The 27,212-nt window shown below is 35.1% G+C and overlaps 1 protein-coding gene across 2 annotated transcripts in view; it reads left to right on the forward strand.

Moving 5' to 3' along the window:
* Positions 1-27,212, forward strand: part of NAALADL2 (N-acetylated alpha-linked acidic dipeptidase like 2) — a 1,542,421-nt gene that overhangs the window by 343,189 nt on the left and 1,172,020 nt on the right. For both annotated transcript variants that reach the window (XM_036850518.1, XM_036850517.1), the window contains one exon: positions 5,609-5,717. The gene's annotated coding sequence lies outside the window, so the exon portion shown is untranslated. The remainder of the gene's footprint in view (positions 1-5,608; positions 5,718-27,212) is intronic.

Raw genomic sequence — 27,212 nt, forward strand, 5'->3', positions numbered from 1 at the left:
AATTAAATATGGTTTTAACTATGCAAATTTTATGAATGAATGTACTATCTTTTAAGAGACCTTTTCCTTGAATTTAGTATTTTGAGTGAACTATTCAAGAGTAGTTTTTGTCTCTTAATTATTTCTTTTATCCCATCTTCCTCTTGCTTTGGAAAAAAAAAACAACAATATGAATTGATGTGGCATAATAGTAAGAATAACCTTCAAGGATTTTCATCTTCTCACTATTTTTTTAATGTGTGTGAAATCAGGACAGTTAGATATGCAAAAGATCTAACTTAAGAGTAAAAGAAAAAAAAATAGTTCATTTAATACATCTTACTAGTCATTCCCTATGAATAATTCCCTATGGTATTTTGGCAATACGGGCTCTTGTCTAATTATAAATGATGCAATTGAAGAAGCTTCAGCTGGAGGTTGATTCTAGAGGCTAATGGACTATCTGTGAAAGGTTTCTAACATTTAGCCTAATTTTCCACTCCTTAAAATTTTAGGGCATTACTCCTAATTACTTTCTGTAACCTACTCCACCACCTCCTTGTTTCATGCTGGTTGCGACTCACTGTCATTCTGGATAGGTATTATGTCTCCCCACTGTGAATTATTTCTGAATGAAGCACAGTTTTAGTCTTTACATGGGCTGGTAGTTCCTATATAGAGGGATAATTGTATATTCTTCTTTTCTGAATTTGGGCTGAGTTAAACATAAGAGTACCAAATCATGTATTTGTTAATCCTTGATTTAAATGTGAATTTAAGTCTTTGAATCAGAATTCTAATGGATCATCTGAACTGTCATCAATCATTTACTAAATTCATAGGTGTGAAATCCAGGCTCATATTTCCCAATTTTCTATTACACAGAAGATTGGAATGCTTTTCCTATTTTCCATAGATATATGTCAAAATAAAAACACTCTTAAATGGATATTGAACAAAATGTTTACACAGATTTTAGGCATATAGCATCTATGTGCCATTTTTCAAAAGAGGAATAATTGTTATACTGTTGCGTGGAAACATAATGATTTTCTATGACCAGGAAATAATGTGAACTTTCTAGAGGCTGTCAATCAATAGTTTATTTTTACTGATTGATATATGTTTCTTTTAACCTCTATGTAGACTCTTCAATAGGTTAAATAATTTTATTGTTGTTTCCTGATATAGCTGCTGGGCTTTCAGCATTAAATATAATACACTGAGGTAAGGTCTTTCCAGAAAAAAATAACTTCATCATGCTTATCTCATCAATATTTTGCCATTATTTTTTATAGATTATAACCCTGTCATATCATAGCCATAGCTGCTGGTGCTAATCTGTATTTTAGAGAGAAACAATGAAGAAGGGGGATTTACTGTAAATTTAAACAAATATTAGTTCATGAAAATTGTATATATTGTATAATGCAATTATATATTTTTTTTTCCAGAGGGAATACTAGCTAGTTACTACCTTCCACAAGGCTTGGTAGCGATTATTTCTTATTTCTAACCACACATTATCATGGAAAGTGCTATCTGGCCACATTTGAGATTTAGCACTGGGGATATGCATGTTGGAACAAATTCTTGATTAACAGAGTTTCAAACTGAGCTGTAGGCCGCTTCTCCTGTATCCCTGCTGAGAATCACTGTGCAAAGGTTTGTCTTGACTGGCAGTCCTATAAAAGCTGGAGCTTATCTGCTATATTGCTTTGATATTTCAATCTATTTTTGGATAGATTTTATACTTTGGCACTTGGTATATTGTCTTGCCTTTGGATATACAGCTGGCGGCTGTATTAGCATTTACTGAAAGTGCTGTAGCAATTCCCACATCAAGGTAATCCTGTTCCCTAGTGTTCTTTCAGAGTAAACCCAAGGTGTTACATTTCAGGGCAGATGAAACATAAATGATATCTTTTAATCACTTAAAATCTCTGTATACACTAGTAGCAGCTGGAGAAACAGGATCTGCCATAGCCAGGCCACGTCATTATGGCCAGGTGTTAATAAATGCTCCTTTCTTTATCTAATCTAGTGGTCCTCAAATTTTAGTGTGCATTCGAATCACTTGAAGGGGTAGTAAAAGCACAGATTACTGGCCCCCATCTCCAGAGTTTCTGATCTGTAGTCTGGGATGGGGTCTGAGATTTTGCACTTCTAGAAAGTTCCCTGATGATGCCGGTACTGCCAGTTCAGGGACCACCCTTTAAGAACTGGCTTATTGAGTATTGTATAACCACAATACTTAAGGCTGTGAATGGCCCAGATCTTGGGCCCACACTGGAGAACCACTGAGCTAATACACTGATGGGCACACTTATTCTGTGACGGACCAGATAATAAATATTATAGGCTTATGGGCCAGACAGTCTCTGTCACAACTACTCAGTTCTGCTGTTATAGCAAGAAAGCAGCCATAGACAATGCATAGATGGATGCATGTGGCTGTGTTCCAATAAAATTTGATTTATAAAAACAGATAGCAGGCTGAATTTGGCCCCTGGCCTGTAGTTTGTCGATCCCTGATCTAATTCATCAACAAGGGACTTGTATCTTTCCCAGCTCACAAATCATCTGTATCCTCTGTACTAGTTAGCAACTATGTGCCAAACTTTGAGCTAGGAGCTGTGGGGGATATGTAAAAAGTATAAATCTGATTTTCCTACTCTTCTTCAAAATATTAGAGTTCAGTGTGGTATAGTCTTGAAAAATATTAGAGAGACATTAAATGCCTAGGCTAGAATAGATTTCATGATATAGGTGAATCTTGGAGAATGAGTAGAAACTAGGCAAAAGAGAGCAAAATAAATGTCTTAGAAAGGAAGGTCAGCATGAGAAAAGACATGGAGTGAATACTCAGTGTATTCTTCCAACGGGCTGTTAGGAGATCTGTGCTGTGGAAAGGATTAGAAATGTTGAGAGTCACAGATGACATTTAACTAACACTTGTTGTGCACACTCTATATATTGGCAAAGTGATAGGTCCTGGGGGCACAGCTAACCAAGGCATAGTCCTTGCCTTCAAGAATCTCAGATGTGGCTCAAGATATTTAAAAATCCCAAATTCATATACAGTATTTGAAGAGTATATGCTTGGCTCATGGTGAGCTTTCAATGGATGTTAAACTGAAAGTGAAATTAATGTGATTGACGCCAGGGAATTTTTGTTAGTTCTTGATCAGTAGAGTGGCTTGAAGAAAGCTGTTTTAGGAAAAGCCATCCTCCATAAACTAGTAAAATGATAACCATATAAAAGAATGGTTGTTAATGATATTATATTAATTCCACAGAAACTTTGCTAAATTGGAAAACAGTGTGTGGCTCTTTTGTTTGTTTTTAATTTGTTTTTATATAGTGTGACTAAGAAAATCCAAAATTAGTGTATTAATATGTTTTCATCAAGCCATCATCAGAACTAAAGACAATTTCCAAAGAGTTGTACCATTTTGTCTTTCTGATACAAATGTATACCATTAAAAAAAAGACTCTGTATAGAGAAAAATTCTCCATATGTAAGTGGGGCTTTTTATTTCTGAGATTTTATTCCCAAAACATTGGATATAGGGTCAGGATGGAGTCTATTATCAAATAAAATGTCTAGTGGGAGCTGATAGTAGGTGTTTGTGTGAGTACTTGAGTGAGAGAATCTTCAAGCTTCCTTCTCATTCCAGAATTCTGACTTTAAGTAAAATTTGAAAGGTCCACAAGGAACTAATTCAGGCAAGTTTCCCTAAGAATGTGAGAAAATCACATCTTGAATAATGCATTTCAATAGATGAAACTAGAGTTCATTTCATAGTAAGCATAATACTGAATTTGGGGTTAGAAAAAGCAAGGGGGATTGACTGAAGTCATTATTTTAGACAAGATGACATATGACTTTTCAGCTATCTAACCCATTCTATACAGTTTAATTTTTAATTAAATGCAGGGATGCAGATGGCAGTATGCCATTTTATCTAGTTAGATGCTGACAGAGGGTTAGAAGGAAAGTTCCATGTGACTTGGATTTCCTTTGATTTGTAGCTTGACTTTTTGTGAGCATGCCTATACCATTTTTATTACGGCTTCTTCTTCATTTTCAATGTCGAGGGATAGCCAAAGCCCACATTGGTCCTAAGACAGTGATTGATTTCTTGCACACCCTTGCCCATGAGGTCCCTTTAAATAAAAATTGAGAATTGAGTAGTGACCTTCAGTCTTCCGCATTTGACAACCCTTTTATTCCCCACAAATGAGATATTCTAAAATGTCCTGACCAGTATGTGTGAGTATGTGTGTATATGTGTATGTACTGATGATGTATGTCACTTAATCTTGCACCAAGGACTTTATTTGATAATAGGTGGGTCCAGAAAGCTTATCATTTTTGTATTAAATGATTTATATTATCTTATCAAGAAGCTCTGAAATTTATGAGAAAAGAAAGGGGAGTTGGATGGGGCTTCCACATTGTATGAATCTGTGGGATCTACCTTAAGTAATTTTTCCCTGAATGCAGAAGGAATTTAAGAAAAAATGCAGAAATATTATTTTACTCTGTATTTTGGTAGTTGAGTACTTTATGACACATTATTTCCTGTTATATAAAGCTTCAGGGAGATTTGAAATTTTCAAATGAGGTGGAAATAATTAGGAGAACAAAGAGAAAATAAACTAACCTAATGAACGGGCAAGATTTTTTTCCCTAGTCACAAGCTTATGCAGTGCTGCAAGTTGACCTTCATTGAAGAAAATAATAGCTTATTTGGGGTGAATAATTTTAAAAAGAAAATAAAAACATAGTGTAACTTTCAGATATCTCAATGCTACGATAAAAATATAAAATTAAAGAGGGGAAGTAAAAAAATAAGTGGTTCTATAATTAGGGCATTATTACTTAATATCACAGTCCATAAATATAAAATGTAGACTAACCAATTTTGGCACTAGAAGATATAAAATAATAGGGAAGGACTGCCAATGTCCTAAAATACTACATAATATCAATTATTGAGGAACTAGTACATGTTAGGAAATATGCTAAGCACGTTGTTATATACAATGTCTCCAATTCTCACAATAGTTCTTCAAGTTACCTATTTTCATCCTAAATTTAAATTGATATTTAAAGAATAACAGAAATTACCCAGGTCACACAGGTATTCAACAGAAGAACCAGGCTTTCAGTCCTAGATGTGTTCTTTCTACTATATATTTCTTCCTTTGGTTAATCCTTCCTTCCAGAAAACACAAGTCACTGTGTCCAGTTATGTGTCTTCTGCTTTATCTTTTACAGTGTTTAGTAGTACATGGCACAAGGTAAGTGTCCCACTTAGGCTAGCTAAATTAAGGTGTACACACGTGAAAATGAGATCAAGAGAGGAAAGTATTAGTGTGTTTGTATATATATTTGTCCTTGAAATAAAATGCTGTGCTTTAAAAAAATGTCTAAATTTTATACATTCTTGACTTCCAAAAGAGAATGAAGAATTTTAAGCTGCTTACACTAAAAAGAAATGATAATGTAACTTCTAAAAAGCATTAACTAAAGAATAAAATTCAGGAGCCAACTGATAAATTATCTAATACAACTCTCCCAGTTGAAATTGATCACCTCTGTTTTTTGATTTATGAACAGGAAATGAGCTTTGACTGTTAGGCACCTGGATGAAGAGCCCTGGATTCAGCTTGTCAGAGTCCTGTGACCTGCAAAGACCCTCTGGTTGCACTAGGATCATTCGACTGAAGTAAGATCTAATTGCTTTAATTAGAATGTAAGACTTTTACTGTTGAATCAACTTTTAATAAGGTGATTTGGCATACCTCTATAATGTGCCAATAGCTGCTAATTTTGAAAAAAGAGAAGAGTGTGAGTATCATTCTGTGGCAAAATCGTATTATTCTAATTTCTGTTCATCTTTTATTTCATGGAATTGAGCCCAGTTTTTTTTTTGGAAAGCATTACCTAAATTTAATTTCTGTGTGGCTGTTGAAATTGGTAGTTTCGTTGCCTTTGTGGTATCAATTGCTTTTTATACAATTGTAATTTTATTGTAAGTAATCAAATTAATCTCTCTTTCTTTTTTTTTTTTAAGTTTAAGTTGACCCACAATTTTATTTTAAAATGATAACAACAATGCAGTTTGTGCCATGATACAGCAAGGCTTTGCTTTTCTTATTTATTCCAAGTTTATACAGGTCCGATGACCTTTTGGAACATCTGTCTGTATATGGCCACACATAGACTGTGAACTTCCATGTAGGCATTAGAGTTAAAAGACATGTTTTAAAGATAGTTCATAGTTCTTCCTGGAAACACTCCTATTTTGAGCAGATGACGCCAGTATATGATTGAAATACTTTTTTCTGTAAAGCACTAGCTGCAATCAATGTTCCAATGCTGGTTCAGGCTTACTATGTATAAAACTTTACGTGGCATGGATGATGCAAAGGCCTACAAGACAGCACAGAACCAAGTGCTAGGAAATCTGAGCAGACCCAGCATGACCACCAACATACTTTAGGAACTTAGATGAATCACTTAACCATCTGAGTATTCCCTCGGTTTTGAAATGAAGGGGCTAGATTAAACAAGGAAAGGGTGGCAAATTCTTGAGCTTTGAAGGTCAGACATATAACATATGAATTGTATGGAGTGGCTGGGTGTGAGACAATAGGGAATAGTGAGCCTGTGGGGAAAGAGGCTGTGCCCCTTCTAAAGCCATTCAGGTTCAAGTATTTTAAAGCTGGACAAAGAAGTAAATTGTGTGGGGTGAGGAAGGGGGAAGCAGGAGGAGGATTGGACTTGGCTGTTGGATTGAATAAATTCTAAGGTCATTTCCAACTCAATATATGTTTGTAAAATATTTTTACTATGCAGAACACAATATTGCCTAGCATCTGTTGAGCTCTGTGTGTGTTCCTTTTTAAGTAATTAAATATAAATAAGTAAAATAAAATTAAATAGTTTTTGGTTAGAATTGGAGGGAAAGTTGATTTTTTGACCATAAAGTACTTAAATAATTCATCAGTTTAATATTTTACTCTGAGGGTTTTTTTTTTTCTTTAAGTGACCTAGAGTTAGAACTTTGAATCCAGTACCATAATCAATGAATAAAACCTATTTTGTAAATTACCAGTTAGCAACTTCTTTCTTACTGAGTATTCGCACTAAAAAAATCATGTGAACAAGTAAAGGAGAGTCATACCACCTGTTTGGGACTAGTTTTATGATTTTTTAAGGAGTACTTAAAAGTTCTAGTGTCTTTTGATTAATATTTTAATTAATATTTTAAAACAAATATTAGTTTATACGGAAAAATGATAGTTGTAGTATAAATAAGTATATTTTCTAACATAATTTTCTAGCTCCATCAGTTTTGCTTTTTAATTTTTATTTATTTATTTATGGCTGTGTTGGGTCTTCGTTTCTGTGCGAGGGCTTTCTCTAGTTGTGGCAAGCAGGGGCCACTCTTCATCACGGTGCGCGGGCCTCTCACTATCGCGGCCTCTCTTGTTGCGGAGCACAGGTTCCACACGTGCAGGCTCAGTAATTGTGGCTCACGGACCCAGTTGCTCCGCGGCATGTGGGATCTTCCCAGACCAGGGCTCGAACCCATGTCCCCTGCATTGGCAGGCAGATTCTCAACCACTGCGCCACCAGGGAAGCCCAGTTTTGCTTTTTAAAAACTTTTTTTTCCTTTTTACGGCCCTGACATATATTTATTTCTTTTTATCACATTTTACTGCCTTTTAAAACCATATTTTAGTTGAGAAAATAAGTACATTTTATCAGATGCAAATGGTAATTAGGTTACAAGCCTAGTAGAAGACGGGAAGTGGGCCAAGTCAATATACTCTGGGAGTCTTATCTATTCTTTTTGGCACAATTCAAATCAGAATTTATGTCTACAAGAAAACTGAACTCATGACTGCAGGGAGCCATGTGTGTTATCCCAGTGATAAAGGGAGAATTAGAAGGAACTGGGATTCTTATGCCTTTAGTTGGGCCCTCTCAATAGCTGCTTCTTTCTTTGTTACTTGTATAGTTTTTAATTTCATGACCATGTGCATTTGTAGAAGTATGCAAGTTACTTCACATATGATCAATTTGAGAATGGCTGTATCGTGTGAGGTATGCTAGATCTTTCAGATAATTTTTTTCACGTGTTAATAGAAACTGTTACTGCCCTAAGATATATAACTTTGAAATAATATTTTAAGAGGCTTTTGCGACCTAATGCAAGCTCATGTGCCTGATGCACAGTGAGGCCAAACAAACTGAAACATTGGAATTTGAGGCAGAGAAAGGTTTATTGCAGGGCCATGAAAGGAGAATGGGCGGTTGGTGCTTAAGAAAAACCCCGAACTCCTGGAAGGGTTTCAGCAAAGCATTTTTAAAGACCAGGTGGGGGTGGGAGTGGGTCGCAGAGTATGTGATCAGCTCTTGCACAATTCTCTGATTGGTTGATGATGATCAATCCTTAGGCGCCAGAAAGATCTGGGAGCTATGTGTTCTTAATCATCAAGTAGTTAATTCCTTCCATTTGGTGGTGGTCATCTGAAAAACTCAGGAAATATGCATAAGATACTATCATCTGGTTACTTCAGAGAGGAGCTATAGCAAAGGATATGGGAGAAGAGTCTGTCCCCAGAAGGCCCCATAGGGTCCTGCTAGGTTACACTTTCACATTAGATGTTATAGTCCAGCCATGTTGTCATGTAATGTATTTTCTGTCCGTTTCTTTGATAACCAAGTCAAAACTGAAGTACTTGGATGTTAATGCTCACTGGTTAGATCTGTTCCTTCACTGACCCACTACATCTGACATTAACAAAAAGTATCAGCTCTTTTTTCAAACATACTTGATTTCTTCTGAAGGCTCCACATATTGTGGAAAATAAAATAAGCATATATGTGAAAATGTCAGCAGATATAATATAAGGTAAACTATACAGGGAGGCTTCTAATGATGTTATCTTATTATCTTGTTTTATAGAGGCATTAAAAAAAAAAGATTACCAGTGTGAGCAAGCATTCTCTTTATACTCTTCAAGGAATAAATTCATATATGTTTATCTTCAATGCTTTAGTAACACACAGAGTATATGGACAAAGTAGACATTTAGACAACAAACTCAATCATTTCTATATTATTTTTCTAGATTTTAGAGAATTGATGACAGAAATGTCTAATCGATTGCTAGATCACTGATTCTCAACATGAGAATAAAGTAATGCAAGCTTCTAAACTGAGGTAGTTAATTGCTACCTTTCGTGTATGTACACCTCATCAGTGATTCTGAAACTAAGAACCCTCAGACTAGAATTCCCTTCATGCTATGAAAGATGCTCTGACATGCACTCATGTTAAGACATGAGTTCACCTTTAGCATTTGACATTTGTTAGTCATGGCCTTCAAATTGTTTAATTAAAATCAAAGTGCCGTTGTTTGTAATAACCCAGAAAGAATGGGTATGAATTAAATTAAATGTTTTTTAAAAACATGACAGTGGATTTAAGAGTACCGTAGCTCCTGTGTGAATATTGCAGTTGTTTGAAAAATTTTATGAAATATTCTTATTGTCAAAATCTAATTTAAGGTTTAATGATGCAGTAAAGTTGAGATGTTCACAAAGAAACCAGCATAATAACAGTAAAAATTTAGCCATAGTTGAGTACAATCTAACCAAAATTTTCTGGTCAATTAGATTTGATTGTGCTGAACAGTGACAAACTACAGAAGTAATTAGAAATCACGTATTAGTGAGTGGCTGGATGCTGGAGTCTGTTAAAGCCATTTCATGCTGCCTGAGGTTTACCACCCCTTCCTGGGTCTCTTTAAACTGAAGCAGATGCAATTATCCCAATTTTTATTTTTCTTGAGGTTCTCACTAAACTGTTTAATAAATGTGATTTGTTCTGGAATTGACTATTTTATTTTCTTTAAGAGGCAGCCTTTCCTTAGGGTACAAGACTAATAAAAAAAAAATAGGGCAGTTAAATGATCTAATAGCAGCATTTCAATGGAAAAATAAAACCTAGTATCATAAATAGCCTTATAACACTCAGGGGCTCTGCATTTCTAACCCAATGGATTGAAATAGACCCTTGCTTGATATTCTAAGTCCCATGCAAGGGATAGATCAGGAAGAACACTGATGGCAAAAGTCTTGAGGAACTTTTTATAATCTGTCCATAAGTACTCCCACACCCCCAATGTAATTTCATCTAAACAATGTTTTCTTTTAGTTAATCTACTCAGCATGAGATTAGCTTTGTTAGGAGAAGACTTATAGTCTATTGCCTTTAAAGTACATTTTAATAAATTCATTGAAATATTTTTTTTGTTTTGAGCTATATCATACACTTACCTAATATAAAATGCATAAAGTAATTTAACCATAATAAATATTTGAATTTCATTGTACCATTTACAGTAGAAATGGTAATTTTTGTATTATTAGAATTTGTCCTTGAAAGCTAAAATGATATTAATTTTTAAACTTTTTCTTTAAGAATGTTGTATTTCTCTCAGAAGACAATTTTGAAATAATTTCCTTTCTATTCTAAAGAAATGAAAGAACAGCATTCATATAGGGAATGAAAGGTCAGTCATTAAGAGCTAAGTGATATTTTTTAAAGAGGAAGAGCCCCAACTCATTAACTTTAGCTTTATACAGGTAAATCAATTGTTACATATCTCTTGCCTGATCTCATAAGTTTTTTGAAGCTTTTTACATATACTTTTTCATATACATTTCAAAGATACCAACTTTTAACCATATTAATCAGTTCGGCAGCAATTCATTTACTACTTGATGCTGAAAATTATCTTCACACAAGTAGCTTCATTTCCGTATATAACTGAAATACATCTGTAACATTTCCTTGCAAATTTGACATGTGGTCTCTTGTTAACTTACATGGTATGAATTTCATACCTGTGTATATATGAAGTGCTTTCTTGTCCTTGAAACATCTTTTTATATTTGTCTTTCCAAGAGAACTATTTCTAAAATTGATTTCTTTTCAAGCTGGGTGTTCACCTTTTAAATAAAAAGTTGTTAGTACTACTGCAAAACTCATTCTCTTATTTCTTTTGCTCTTTTACATATAAAATATTTTCTCCAGAGGTAACATGTTAATATTTAAAAAAATATTCTTTAAAACTTTTCAAAGACAATTTCATACAAATATTTATGCTGAACCTTTTATATGCCAGATACTTTATTGGGCACTAGAGGAACAAGGGTAATTATGCTATACTACTTTCCCTCACAATGTTCGCTGTTTTGTGGGGATACAAATAATTAAAATGTAGTGTGATATTGTACTGTGAGCATGTAAAAAGTAGCACAGGGTGGGAGTGATATTTTTTAACTCCCAAATACTTATTTCCAGCCCAGAACAATCTCTTTGGCTTCAGATTCAAATATTAGGGTGATTGGTTTTTTAGACAGCCATCTTGTCATACCATGCCAGTCCAAAAAAACCAATATAACATAATATAACATCACACAGTGTAATGTAATTATATGCATGCATGTTATTACTTTAACATTAACATATGAAAAAAGGCATTTATTTGAAATTATATAATATTACTTATTATTTACTTTTCTGTTACATAATTCCTAGTAAACAAAATTGCAGAATAGTTAAAATGGCAATTAGCACTAATAAACAGGACTAATTAAACAAATAGTATGTATAAAAACAATATTTTTATAATGTTTCATTCTATCCCTGATATAGCAGTTTATTTTAACTATTTTTTGAACTTTTACTGGATATTTAAATTGTAGAAGCTATATTACTGTGAATCTTTAAGATAAATAAATTTGAGATTGTAACAGGAGAATTTAAAAGCAAACCAAGTAAGCACAAATTACCTACATTTAATACAAAATAACAATGGCATGTTTCTTTCTGTCTCATGACACAGTAGGAGATTTTTACTCTTTCTGTTTCCTTTTCTGATAATGCTTCTCTGAACTGCCTGCAGGCTTTAGGTCATCATTCTTCTTGTAAGTAGTATTGGTAAAACTGAATATAGTCACATGTAAAACTGATTTTGATTCGAAACTCTGCTCTTGTCAAGCCCTCTTTATACTAATCCTGGTTATCAGGCCATTGTGATAGCACCAAGCTAAATATCCTCTCAACAAAATCAGTTAATTACTTAAGATTTTAACTCCTTGCAGCAGCAAGTGTTTACACCTGCTAGAAATAGATTCCAGATCTATCTATCCACTCTGTATCTACAGGCTTGTTTTGGCGGACAAGCTGTTTGTCAACCAGGTCTTTGGCTTCTATAAATTTACCGTATAGTCTAACCCTGTGGAAAATAGCCATCATTTCAAAAAACTTTAGAGAACTTTGTATGGCACCATAAGTTAAACCTCTCTTTCTCAGGGATAATGGTTTTAAAGTACAGAGATTATTTGAACTTACAAAAATGGATTCCAAATAAATTACAGTTTTAGTTAAAAAATGAAAAAGTCCTCATTAAACTTGGCTTTCCTTTTCTGTTGATACTTTTTGGAGTTTTGAAGTAGTCTGTGAGTGTTAGTCTCAGCCTGAATATCAAACATCTTAGATACAGTCAGTTCATTTTTCTCTAGATTCCTTATGGCCGCTCAGAGTTCATCAGACAGATTTAAAGAAACAGTCCATAAATGTCTCTTTTGTTTTATTTATTTTTCCCTTTCTTCATTCTCATCCTCAATATATTTCCAAATTAGAAAGATCGTTTTTCTTGTCCCATACTTTGGAAATGAATTTATGGCAGGATAACATTTTAACACTTTGTGTGTGGCCAGTGACAATGGTAGCCATTTGTAGACTCGTGTCTAAGGAGGATACATTTCTCCATTTCTGTAAAGTCCAAAATCTCATTAACTACTTCTGCACATTGAGGAAACTGAAAAATGATCAAAAAAGCTTTCATTATGAAAACCTCAATTTCACAGGTAGGTAAAACACACCCCATTTTAGCAGTAGTGTATGTGTATAAGGTATGCAAGATACTTAGCTGGTAATATCTTTGCGTTTTCTTTGGTCAGAAGTTTATAGGCTGATTGGGATTTGTCAAGATTTACATTCACACTGTCTGCCAAATAATGCAGATAGCTGAGTGTGGTAGGCAGAATAATGGCCTCATTAAGATGTTCACGTCCTAATCCCTGAAATCTGTGAATATGCTATGTTACAAAACAAAATGAGATTAAGGTAGCAGATGGAATTAAGTTTGCTAATCAACTATCTTTAAGTCAGGAAGAATATCCTTGAATATCCAGGTGGGCCCAGTGTAATCACAGGGCCTTTAAATGTGGAAGAGGGAGGCAGAAGAGTCAGTGTCAGAGTGGTGTGATGTACAGATTCAACCAGCCATTGGTTGCTTTGAAGATATGAGGGAGCCACCAGACAAAGAATGGAGGTGGCCTCTAGAAGCAGGAAAAGTCAAGAAAACAGATTCTCCCCTAAAGCGTTTAGAAAGGTAAAACCATGGTAATACCTTGATTTTTAGCCCTGATGCCTTGATTTTAACCCAGTGAGAGTCATTTCAGAATCCTGACCTCCAGAACTTTAAGATAGTAAATTTGTGTTGTTTTATGCCATTAAGTTTGTGGTAATTTGTTACGACAGCAATACAAAATGAATACAGTGGGCAAAGTCTAGTTTTTATTTGGACAAGGTATTACCATTCTTTATCTTCTCTGTGGTTTTATGATATTCTTATAAATCTCAAGAAGATGATTTAAAACTCCATTTTTCCAAATCAAAGCACCTAAGAGCTAGAGGGAAATTTTTTTCATTGTTGATATGATTCAGTGCATCACTTGATATACAGTACTGTAAAAAGCATGATTGTTAATAAGGCCTGACTAAATCAGGTCTATGCTGCAATAGGCCAACACATCAATTATCAAAATTTCTCCTTTTGTTTGCCTACATGGTTGCAGCCTCTGAAACAGGAAATGTATCTTTATTCATGTTGACAGAATAATCAAGTGGATGTAGGACGTGTGTTTATTCTTGTGGTGTGCCCACAGACCAATACAGTAGCTATTTTTGACTGAGCACTGGTGTTTTGGGGGAGATAAAAAAAAGTTTGATTGATTTAGAAGTACTTGCTTGTTTAATCTAGAATCTCCAAAGTTTAGACTCCCTAGGTGCTTTCACATCCTCTTTTCCACTATGCCCAATCCCCAATTCCTTTCTGCCTTTTGTATAGAATGCTCTGTCTTGGTTACTTTCCTCCCTAATCCAGTTGTATGTGTCTTTCTAGCCGTTAATAAAATAATACAGTTGTCTGGATTATGCTGACACTGGCATTATAATAATTCTCATTTCATTATCTGAAGTCTTGGAAAATGTGGTCACAATATGCACAATGTTAAAATTAAACTAGCTTTACCTTAATACAAAGTACATAGTTAATCCACAGGCAAAGTGAAAGTTGACTGTTAATGCTCACAATTACAATACATTTAGTTTGCAAACATAAGTAACATCACTCAGTCATGCAACAATGGATATTTCATTATTATGAACTACAAATCAGAGTTGACAACGTCAGTGATCAGAAAAAAAATTAGTGGCGGTAACTACTGAAAGTGAATCATCTATGCCATATCCATTTGAAGCTAAATAGAGTACTACTTTTAGGCTCAATTTTTTTGGCTGCTGTATGTATTTTGTACTTTCCCCCTAACCTTCTGTACCCATTTCTGAAAATCAGGATATTTTGCACCCTGAGGAGGGGTTTCCCAGGATGTGGGAATTTTAATGCTGAAACCTAAATAGTGTCAGGCAAACCTGAATCATTGGTCACTCTAAGACCAGTGAATAGCTTTGGATGTGATTGGTATTCAACATATCTAAAAATTAGTCTTCTTTCCCATAGATATGATGACAATATATTTTCTCTCTTGGTGTATTGCACTAAACTGATCACACCAGAAGCATAGGAATCATTGCATTACATCTCTTAATCCCCTTTTCAGTAATTCACTAAGTCCTAAGACATATTTTAAAGTATGTTTCATTTTATTTTATGAATATCAATGCCTTCCCACAGTTCCAAAAATTATATATATTAAAAGATATACAGAGAAAAGTTTGTCTCCTTTCTGCCTCGTTCCCAGTCTTTTCAGTTTCCACCCAGGCTAAAGCAGTCATTACTGTGATCAGTTTCGTATGCGTCTGTATGAATATACATGCAAAGACAGATACCATTTTTTATTCTGTCTTCCTGGGTAAAAATCACTGTCATTTGAAAAAGAAAAGAATGGGCATCAGATAGCAGTCAGAGGTTCTTAGCAATTCTAAAATGCACCTGGGTAAATATTTGCCAGCCTACTACCTAGAAGGTTAAAAAAAGTATCTTGAATTAAGTTGAAGTCCTGGTTCTGCTCTTTGGGTATAACTCCCCTGTTTTTGTGCTCCATGGATTTTGAATTTTTGGCTTTACTTTCTGGAAGGACCTTTCATTTTCATTATCCTCCTTTGTTACATAAAGAAGGTGTTGGAAAGTATTCACTTATTGGTGACTGAGCAGCTTTCTTAGCCTGCTTCCCCCCACAGGAAGTTGTAAGCTTAGTGGTCTTTTACATGTCTCATCTAGTCACAGTCTATTAGCAGATACAACTCTCTCAAAACATTCTTTCCCCCAAGTATGTTTGATTCCAGTCAACTGTGTATGCCAGAAGCCAGTTGACTCTCTTGGATATTCTATGTACGCAATTATATTTTTATGTTGTCTGCAGTTAGTAATAGTTTTACCTCTTCCTTTCCAAAATATTTATTTATAATTTTTTTAATTTAATTTTTTGACTTATATTTCCAGTACAATGTTAAGTAATACTGACGACTGAGAGCTTTTCCTTGTTTTTGATTTTGTTGGTAATGCTTCTAGTGTTGTCCTACTAAACATGACAGTGGCTTTTGGGCTAAGCTAGATATATTATATCATATAAAGTAAATTCTCATCAGTTTTATTTTATCGAGTATTTTAATCCAAAATGGTTATTTGAATTTTGACAAATGGCTTTTCAGTCTTTTATACAAAAAGAATAAAATGTTTTTCTGAAATCTATTAATTTGCTATAAAAATTTATTAATAGACTTCCTAATATTGAAAATTCTTAAATTCTTGGAATAAACCTCACTTGGTCATGATGTAATGTTATTTTTGTGTATACCTAGATTTTATTTGCTAATAATATTGAATTTAGGATTTTCCTTTGATATTCATAAGTGACATTGACTTGGTTCCTGTGTGTGTACATGCAGTCTTTGTTGGATCAGGATGTTTTCTTCATTACCCTATATTCTGGAGAGATTTTAGAAGCCTTGAAATTTTTGATCTTAAAGATTTTAAAAATTTCCCCGTGAAACTATCGAAGACTGCTGCTTTTGGATTTATCTATTGACAACTTTCTCCATTTCTTCTATGTAAATCAGTCTTTAGATTTTCTGTCTCTTCTGAAGTCAATTTTGGCCAATCATATTGTCTTAGAAAATTATCCATTTTATTTAGATTTTCAAGTTTACTCGCATGGTGTTTAGCAGCATTATGATTCTTTTAAGTTTATTCTGACTGTGGTTATCTTTTATTTATTTTGTATATTTCTACCTTATTCCTTTTTAAAAAAAAATCTGGCTCACTAGTGATTTTCTTCTTTTCAAATAATCAGCTTTTGAATTTATTTATTAATTCTACTATGTTTTTAGCTTTCTTATTTACTGCTTTTTCCTTTGTTAATTTGTTCTGTTTTGCTTCAATATAATTTGACATTTCTTTTCTAACTCGAAATCAATTCTCAATACATTATTAGTGATTTTCTTATGGATAAAATACTTAAGAATAATAATTACCCCCTAAGCAATGTGTTTATCTTTTAAGAACTACATTTTGCAGGAGGAGTAGGAGTTATGTAGTCCATATGTAGCTCCATAAACAAATGTAGATACATGTAGAGGCATAAAACAGTATGGCATGTTTTGCTAGAGCAAAAAATCTGAATGGGATACTACTGTAGATTAAACTGAGCCAGATTATGGAAAGCCTTTTTACAGATTTATTTGTGTATACTCTGATGTTAGCTTTTCCATGCATATAAGACTTGTGATGTATAATTAACATTTATGTATCTATCTGTATGTGTGTTTTGTGTTTGTATGTATTTCTAATAATTTTCTAACAAATTTACTATGTTGTTGATCTCCTTTTTTCCCTTAGGATTTTATTCTAAAATTAGTAGGGAAGTTTAAATGACAGTGCGATTTTTAAAAATTTCCTTCCCGTTTATCATCTTTAAATTAGTTTTGAAATTTTAGAGTTATACTTTTAATTCTTTTGATTTACGGGGAAAGAGGCAAGTATTGTATCTTAAGTTCATGCTTTTTATAATAAGTAGGAGTACTCTGAAGGACTAAATAGCTATGCAACCTCTGGCCATTAGGAGTGCTAAGAAGGCAAGCTTGAAAGGTATATGTGTGTGTGTGTGTGTGTGTGTGTGTGTGTGTGTGTGTGTGTATGAAAGTTTAGAGTTGTTTACATTTCCCCTCTTCTAGCCATTGGTTATCCTTTGTCTGTTCTAGCAAAGTGACTGCTATGGATTGAGTTGTGTCCCCCCCTGACCCCCAAATTGTAAGTTGAAGCCTTAACTCCCAATATGATGGTATTTGGAGTTTGGAGAGGGGTGTCTTTGGAAGATCATTAGGTTTAGATGAAACAATGAGGGTGGGACCCTCATGATGGGATGGATTAGTGCCTTAAAAGAGACACCAGAGAGCTTGCTTTCTTTCTTCCTCTCTCCACCTGCATGCACCACAAATCAAAGGAAGGCCATGTGAGGACACAGCAAGAATGTGGTTGTCTGCAACCCAAGGAAAGCATGCTCACCAGACACAGACCCTGCTGGCACCTTGTTCTTAGACTTCTAGTCTCCAAAACTGTGAGGAATACATTTCTGTTGTTAAAGCCACCCAGTTTGTGGCATTTTATATGGCAGTCTGAGATGACTAAGACAATGACATGCCACTTAATTTATAGAAGTCTCTGCTAGCTATTGTGTCTTTTTCAAAGTAGTAAAAAGATAATCATTTTTACCATGGTAGTGATTAATATGGGAGGTTGGATATATTTGGAAAATGGGATTGTTTTTATATTTTCTTTAAAGATACATATCTTTTTTAAAATAGATCTTTATTGGATTATCATTGCTTCACAATACTGTGTTACTTTCTGTTGTAGAACAAAGCGAATCAGCCATATGCATACATATGTCCCCATATCCCCTCCCTCTGAAGCCTCCCTCCCATCCTCCCTATCCCACCCCTCTAGGTCATCGCAAAGCACCGAGCTGATCTCCCTGTGCTATGCTGCTGCTTCCCACTAGCTAACTATTTTTAAAAGGCATATCAAGAAGGATATGCAGAGGTATAGTAAAAAAATGTGAGTTTATAAAGTGAAAATATTTTATTAAATTTCCAATTCAGAAATTATTACTTAATAGGCTTAAATTCTTGGAAATTCATGATTCCTGTGTGAATGAAGATTGGCAAAGTATGAAATAAGGACAGCATATTTCCACATATGCAAAATTACAGAACTGTTTTTTTTAACATTGGGGATTTTGAATTGCTTGCTTAACAGTGGTTCAAAGTGGGTTGGGTTAGAATATGAGTATCATTAGAAGAGTTTGCCTTGTGATTCATACCTGTAACTGTGGTTTAAAATTTTTCAATCCTGTTCCACTCAAGGGATATGACACTCTCATTAATAATGGCAGCTAAGGATGCTTTTCATGTTTTACATCACTTAGTCCTTACTACCATTCTTTGTTAGAGGTTTTATTATCCTTATTTTGCAACAAGGAAACAGAGTAACAAAGGGTAGGTGCCTCTTCCAAATTTATATAACTACACTGTGGCAGAGCTAAGATTTAAATTAATTTATACCCTTAACCATTGAATCAAGATTTTTTGAGTATGTGGCTAATGAGCTTCTCCATTTGGTCAAAAATCTGGTCAAGTTAAGAGTCAACAAACTTTTGTTTTTCTTAGTTTGTTACACATTTTTGTTACATTTTTGTGAAATGCCAGATACCTTCTTTAAAAAAATTTTTGAGCTGCCTCTGCTTTGCTTGTGTCCTAAACACCTATATATAGTCTGCCTTTGAATAGTCCAGTTCTGCATACTGGCAGATAATTTAACAGAGAGAGCAAGGCACATGGTAAGTCTTGAGAGAAACAGGACATATTTCCTGTTTCCAATGACTATTAGAAATTATTTTCTTACAATACTTATTTTATAAAACAGCAAAGCGAATAGTTTATCCTTGACTTTAATAATCCTCATCAGATTTGAGACATTTGCCTGATATAGAATAGTTAGAATATTTCTAATCAAAATATCTTTTAATGTCTGTAATTCCACTTGCCAGTATGGTCCCAAATACGAGTCTGCACGACCATCATTCTGCTGTTGCAATTTCTAAGCAGTAACTTTGTTCATAGGTCCATTGTGTGGGCTGAGGTTTTAATCCTGTAGCCTGCTGTGTTTATTGATCTATTTCTTAATAATTCCATATCAGGCAATCACACGATTCACAAACTGTCTAGGAGGGAAGAAACACACACATTTCCATCAGCAGGAGATTGAAGTAGTCATGCATTTAGAGGCTATACTAAGGATTTTAGCCTGGTCTGCGTTATGTAGAATGATTGTGAAGCACCGCAGTGAGACTTTTAGACCAATCAAAATTACAGCTTTCTTGTTCTAAAATATGAATGTTTCTTTAAAGAATCATTTTGGTATTTGCCTAAGGTTGTTTTCTCCTTCTGTTTGAATAGGATGTGAAATTTTCTAAGTCCAAATTAGGTGGTTAGCCAAGCAGTAGTCAGTAATGTTCAGTCTTTGCTCTCAAATGTGCTTTTTCCATTTCGTGGCTCTGCTGAGTGTCTGGACTTCTGCTATGTACTCTGGGCCAGGCAACGTTCAGCTATTCTGATGTCACCTCTGCTCCATCTACTGGAATAATGATTTTTACTATGTGCACTCTTTAGCAAAATCACTATTTTTATAATGGCTTTTTAAGGAAGTTTGTCAAAAGCCTGGTGCCAAAGAACATTAAAGTTATTTAGTTAAATTGAGAAACCTCAGAGCAGAATTAAGATGAAACTATTAAATTAATCCTATTCTTCTGCACTCAAATATATGCAGCCAACACTGTCTTCTGTCATGGAAAGATAGAGCACTGCTTTGCACTGAGGGAGAAGCCCGGTGCATGAGAGCAGAGAAGTAGGTGAATTTTGAAATACAGTGGTACTGCAGTGTTCGACTCGCTCTGATTCCTGATCTCACAGCCAGCCACAGAGAGCTATTTGTTCTCAGACTTGCCCTGACCTCTCGTGTCTCCTTGCCTTTGTCCATGTTCTTCTTTCTTCTTAGAGCCCACTTCTCAACCTTGCTTACTTGGAAAACTCCTATCTCCCATTTTTCAAGATTCCTGACGTTCTTTTGTATTTCCTGATACCCTTAGGCAGAAAAAAAGAGTTCTCTTCTCTGTGTCCCTATAGTATGGCCAATCTATTTCTGTTTTAGCATTTTTCACAAAATAATTATCTCTATATATCTGTCTTCGTTCATTAGACTCTAAACTTCTTGAAGGCAACAGAATTGTGTATTGTTGTCACTTCTGATCAACTGCCTTTGTTAAGGAGGGGAAGTTCCAATACTTGGAGATCACTTTGCTTGCAAAGTGGATAGAAGTACTCAAGTTCAGAGAAGTTAAGCAAAGCACCTTTGTTCTGCATAAGAATAGCTAAAAGATTTTGGGCAGGTGATGGCAAAGACACCAAAGGCAGGGATTCCATGGCCGAGGCAGCCAGTGAACAAGGCTGGGGTATCACTGAGGGGTGGTCATGCTGCAGGGTAGTCTGGGTAGATGCTTAGCCAGAGAGACTTTGGCAAATAGACATGACTTAGGAGCATTTTGGAAGTGGGAGCCTATGGCATGTAAAATGCTCACCCTCTCCTCTGACTTTCCTACAAAATAGTCTCCATTGTTCACCATTGATTTTTGCTGCTAGAACATAGTTTGAGGAAACAAAAAGAGGTGCTATTTTTCTCCTCGAGGTTAGCCTGGGGTGAAAGCAGAGATAACATGTCTAGGGATAGACAGACCTCTAGTTTCCAGTGAAAACCTCAGAACTGGCAGAATGCCTGGGACATGATGGTACTCAATGAATCGATGAGCAAAGGAATGAATGGTGAATTCTTAGCAAAATGCAGGAGGAGCCAGTAGAGTAATTGATTTTAACGTTTTTTTTTCAGAAATTCAAACTTCTTTAAAATTAGCAAAGGAGGGGAAAATGCACATACTAGCCTGAAAAGTTACTACCGTTGTCCCTTGCAGCTGCAGGAAGCAAGGTCTGTGAGCTGGCACCTTCACTTGCCTCAAGACCTCAACAACTCACAGCAGGGACCAGCCAGCATCCCTGACCTGGCTCCTTTCAGTTCTCAAAAAGAGACAACCACAGAGACCCAGTTTCACATTTTAGAATCTTTTCTCACCCTCTTGATGAAACACAAATCTCCCCGGGGTGTAATGTATTTTATTTTCTTCAAGGAGACAGCATGATTTAGTGAAAGACAGTGGAGGAAATCTTGTTTAGATCCTTGTACCAGCACCTTCTCACCTTCATTAATTACCTTCAGGTTAATTGATGGAATAATAACATATAAAACTAGTAAAGAGCTAGGGATATAGTAGATATCCTTTCCTTCTCCTCCCTTATCTGTTGGCTGTACCCTTGGCATAAGAAGTCATCAGATATGCCAAGGGTCAATTTTGATAGAGTGAATGAAGTACATGTAGCAGGAACACTTGAGGGTAGCCTCCCGGGCACAGGATGAGTACCTGAAAAAGGAGGAACCTCAGGCTCAGAAGACAATTGCCCCTTGCCCAGTGCTGCCTTAGGCTTGCCTTTGGGGTGGCCTTTTGCCATGCTTTCATCAGAGGCTTAGCAGCATAGGAAGCCTGTCCAAGAGCACCAGCTTCATGCTCGTGCAGTCCCTGCTTAAACTATAGATTGCTATAGACTGCATGTGTGTCCCCTAAAATTCGTACATTGAAATCCTAACCCCCAAGGTAATGGTATTAGGAGGTGGGACCTTTGGGTGGTGACTAGGTCATGAGGGTAGAGCCCTGATGATTGGGATTAGCGCTCTTATGAAAGAGACCCTAGACATCTAGCTCGTCTCTTCCACCATGGGAAGATACAAAGGGAAGATGCTGTCTACGAACTACAGAACAGGTCCTTACCAGATGCTGAATCTGATCTTGAAATTCCTAGCCTCCAGAACTGTGAGAAATTTCTGTTGTTCCTAAGTCCCCCAGTCTATGATATTTTGTTATAGCAGCCTGAATGGACTAAGGCAGAGACATTTTCGTATTGTTGAATGGCTTAATGGTCTTGTAATGTGGATGAATATTTGGTCTGTCTAGGATGGGTTTAACACTTATTTTCATTTGGATCATGAAAAAGCAGATACTTTTTTCATACTGCTGCATCACTTAGTTTAAAGAAAGGAATTCAAACAACATTTTACAGTGAGATTAATTGCTGTTCTCTACTGGGCATTATCCAGACTGTGTTCTTTATCTATAAAAATGCCTATGTCTATAATTTATAACAGATTTTAGAAAAATATGTGTGTGCAAATAATTATGCCAGCAAACATTCTATCTAGTTATAATGGAAGTACTTTCATCCACATATTTTTTTCTTTTGATAGTAGAAAATATAAGATTTGTTTCTCAAGAAATTTAGAATTAACTAGAAAATCTGTTTTGCATTTATGCTACCAAAATTACTTGTGTATTTGGCAGCTGGGATTAGTCTACTATTTGTGTTATTTTATAATGGCTGCACTCAATGCTGTGTTGTCAATTTGCACTCAGTCAGTTTATCTAGAATGATTCAGATGTTTTAAATGTACTTGTTTTTAGATAGGAGAAAAAAAGATCATGTATCCTTTTTACAATTTACATGAAAGATCCAGATGCAAATTTTTTTGCCTGTTCAAATTCTTCTCATGATTTGTAAGAGATAAAATTCTCATTTCCCACCCAGATTGATTTGAACATTGTGTGCTGCCTTATTAATTGGTAAACATGCAGTTATAAAGATGCTTATGTAACCTCCTTAAAGTTTTTTGTTAGCTCTTGGAAAAGAGGAGCATACAAAAGTTGGGAGTAGGAATTGTGTGTATTACACATTTTGATGGCGTAGAGGTTTGTTAAAAATTAGTTTTCAAGCAAAGTAAATTTTTAATCATCTATAAATAGATCTGTCATAATAAATTCTAAATAGAATTTTCGAATTAGGGCCAGACCAAATCTAGTACTGTATTTCTTATGCTGTGTAATACAGTAATAATAACTCTTATTTGACTAATGTCTTACGGTCTACAAAACATTTCAAGTGCATCTTATTTAAACTTCCAATTCCCTGTAACATAGATAGAGCAGGCAATAATTTTCTTCCCATTTTATACTCAAGGAAGCAGATTCTCTCAAGGGTGAAGCTGCAGAAAACAATGGAAGAGCTGCATTCAGTACCCATAGGCCTTCTCTTTCTGATGTCTCCCCTACATCTCCGTGTCAGTGAAGCCTGTGCCTGACCCCACACTGCCAGTCATTTTTCTTCTTGTTTGCAAAAAAAGCCTTCCTACCCAGAAGCTGCGATAGTGATTCTGCAGTGAAGTATAAAAAGACAGTTGAACTTTCTAACCTAATGGTAAATTTCCAAGGTCAGCCAATATCAAAGACATTGTCTGGATTCACTCACATAGAGAAATCATTCATTCATTCAATGGGGACTATAATAGGGGCTATGGGCAATACAGATAAGTGAGCCCCAGATTTAGTGTGACCCTTGATTCATTTTCAGATTTATTCGTGGTGGAGAATGTAATTACTCATTTGTTTATAACAGCACTGAGAACAGGTCACAGGGCTTTGTCAGAAGGGCAGCTGCATGTGGACAGGCACTGAGTAGCCTCTGCCGGGCTCTTGCCATCCTTGTTGCTGCTTCCTAGGTGTGTAGGTTTATAATACAGCCATTTGTGATGGATTTTTGGCTAGACCTGGAGTTGGCAATATTATGAACATGGGCATTCATTCCTCTTTGAGAAGAAATTTTCCCTTGTCATGGCTAGCTAAATTATATACACTTGTTTTGAGTTCTATTCAATTGTCTTAGTTTTTTTTTTTTTTTTTTGATCTACTTCCAATTTTTGCTTTTTGTGATTGTCTAAATCTAGTAAACAGGGCACAGAGAAAAGAAATGATTTCTTTTTTGGACAAAACCAGTGTGTGATCTCTTAATTCCTAATGATCCCCATATAGCTGATACAGTACCCAAAGGTTCTTCGTGGGCCCTTTAAATATAATTTTCCCTTTCCAATCTCAGATCCTAAATCCTTTCCACAGCAGTGCACACTACAGGCTGTCACCTAATCTCACATGTCATATTGTCTTATATCCCTTCTATTTCTAAAGAAAATAATTGTTCCAAGTGAATGGTGCTATACCAGAATCCATTTTCAAGTGGTTAGCAGTATCTACCTTATAATGATAATTGAATTTGATTATTCTGATTTGAAAAATTTCATGGAGCCCCTGTTTATGAATTATCTTATTAAAGCCACTTGACAGTTTTTACATTGATAGGACTTGGAAAACCTAACACACCTGTAAGTTTTTAGAGTAACTAGAAGCCACTAAGTTCCTGTCCTAAAAGAAAGCCCAAAAAGTGGAATAAAAGATATTTTTAATATCTTATAGTAGAAAAATAACAAAGCTTACTACATGACATGTAAAATGCATTTTTTACAATATTCTAGAAACAAATTTTAGGAGCATATGCTTTGAATTATGTGTAAATGCTCATATTTATTATGATTTATCTAACAGAGAGAATATAAAGGATGCTGTTATATTTGAATTCTCTGTTCTGTGTTGCTCATTGCAGGTAGATATTATGTTTCATAGTTTAGAAAGTTTCACATCTCTGTGGCTATATGTTCAATATTATACCTTCCAAATTTATAGTCACATACATTATGTATTTTTAAGCCCTATTGAACTTTTCTAATTTTTTTTTCATGAAAGAAAACAATGCATCTATAGTAAATAATCTTTCTATATACATATCTTCTAATTTATTAGGGAGCTGCTCATATACACATATTGAAAATTTTAAAATGATTTCAAGGTCACTTATTACATGAAAAGCATTTTTCACTTAAAAGTCCAACATTTAACATGTAGTAATTGGAAATAAATCTTCAGTAATGATATTGTGAAAGAGAAACTACTGGGATGTATTTTTGAAAGAGAAGAATTTGTAATTAAGTATATTGTGAAAACACAGCTTTATGCTTTTTTTTTTCTATTTTGTGGGAAATGATAAATAAAGGGGAGGGTAGTAAATTGGGAAGAAAGAGGATGAGTCACATAGTTGAAACACTTCTGAAATTCACCATTGCAACCATTTGAAATTAAATGCCCTGCTAAAAAAGATTAAGAGTTAAGTCAACTCTCCATTTTTAAAATTCGCCCAGTATTTAGATGCTGAGGGAGGTCACTGTTGTGTGAATGCAGTAATATTGCCAGGATAGAAGGTTATTTTTCTTTCATTCAGATCTTCAAATGATTGTTCAGCCTTCTGTAACTTCATGGAGAGATTATTGCCACTTGTCTTTGTTGGTTAGATGACCTGACAAAGTACTTCCTAAGCTTTTGGTATTTGGAAAAACATGACATTTGGCTTTTTTTTTAAAAATAAATTTATTTTATTTATTTATTTTATTTATTTATTTTTTGCCTGTGTTGGGTGTTCGCTGCTGCACGCGGGCTTTCTCCAGTTGCAGAGAGCGGGGGCTACTCTTCGTTGTGGTGTGTGGGCTTCTCATTGCGGAGCACGGGCTCTAAGCGCACGGGCTTCGGTAGTTGCGTCATGTGGGCTCAGTAGTTGTGGCTCACGGGCTCTAGAGCGCAGGCTCAGTAGTTGTGGCGCACGGGCTTAGTTGCTCCGTGGCATGTGGGATCTTCCCGGACCAGTGATGGAACCCGTGTCCCCTGCACTGGCAGGCGGATTCTCAACCACTGTGCCACCAGGGAAGCCCCAACATTTGGCTTTTGTTTTTCTTTTTTATAAATACCTGGAAAGTACAATCTGAAGATATTTTGAGATCTTTAGATTACTTCGGATAGCATATCACAATCAAGAATTTATTTATGCTCTACTGTTTATGGTTATAAACCAGGCATGATATGGCTTTGATTCAGTTTGTGTTTCTGAACTTTTGAGCCAAATTTCTAAAACTTGGCATGAGAAGTACACTTGAAATAAACATCACTTACATGTGCAAATCAGGTAATTACTCACATAGCTGCCTACCAATTAGTCACTTATTGATGCAATTAGCTGGATGTACAGCTAATTTGGGGTAAAGAAAATATATGTCAGTTCAAAATGAGGACAGCCTAAAATCTAGCTTAGTGGTTAGTTTCACTTAGAATAAGGAATCCTCAATCTCAAGCAAATTTAAGAGTTTGAGCACAATTTTAGGTATTGAGGGTACTATATAAAAATATGATCATTTGTTCTGGTTTCACATAGTTGGTATTCCTGGCTCAGATCTTGGAAGGAATTAATGCTTTTAGGAAATGTGGGTCATTTTTATGCTGACTCTTTTATCCCCCAATTTATTTTATTTGTTTGTGTTTGTTTATTATTTCAGCTGTCTTGAGTTATAATTACATATAAAGTTATAAGATATTTAAAGTGTACCTTATGATGATTTGATATACATTGTGAAAGGATTCCCCCTGCCCACTCTCTAGTTAATGAACACATCCATCATTAGATGAATTTTCTTTGTGATATGTGTGACAACATTTAAGTTCTGCTCTCTTAGCAAATTTCAATTATACAATACAGTGTTATCATTATAGTCACCATGTTTTACAGTAGATCCTCAGACCTTTTTTACATTATAGCTGAAAGTTTGTACCCTTGTACCAACATCACCCTGTTTTTCCCACTCCCCAGCCCCTGGCAACCACTTTTATACTCTCTGTTTCTATGAGTTTGACTTGCTTTGTTTTGTTTTAGATTCCACATATAAGTGATGCCATGCAGAATTTATCTTTC

This window comes from Balaenoptera musculus, chromosome 4 (assembly GCF_009873245.2).
Source record: "Balaenoptera musculus isolate JJ_BM4_2016_0621 chromosome 4, mBalMus1.pri.v3, whole genome shotgun sequence".
NCBI lineage: Eukaryota > Metazoa > Chordata > Mammalia > Artiodactyla > Balaenopteridae > Balaenoptera > Balaenoptera musculus.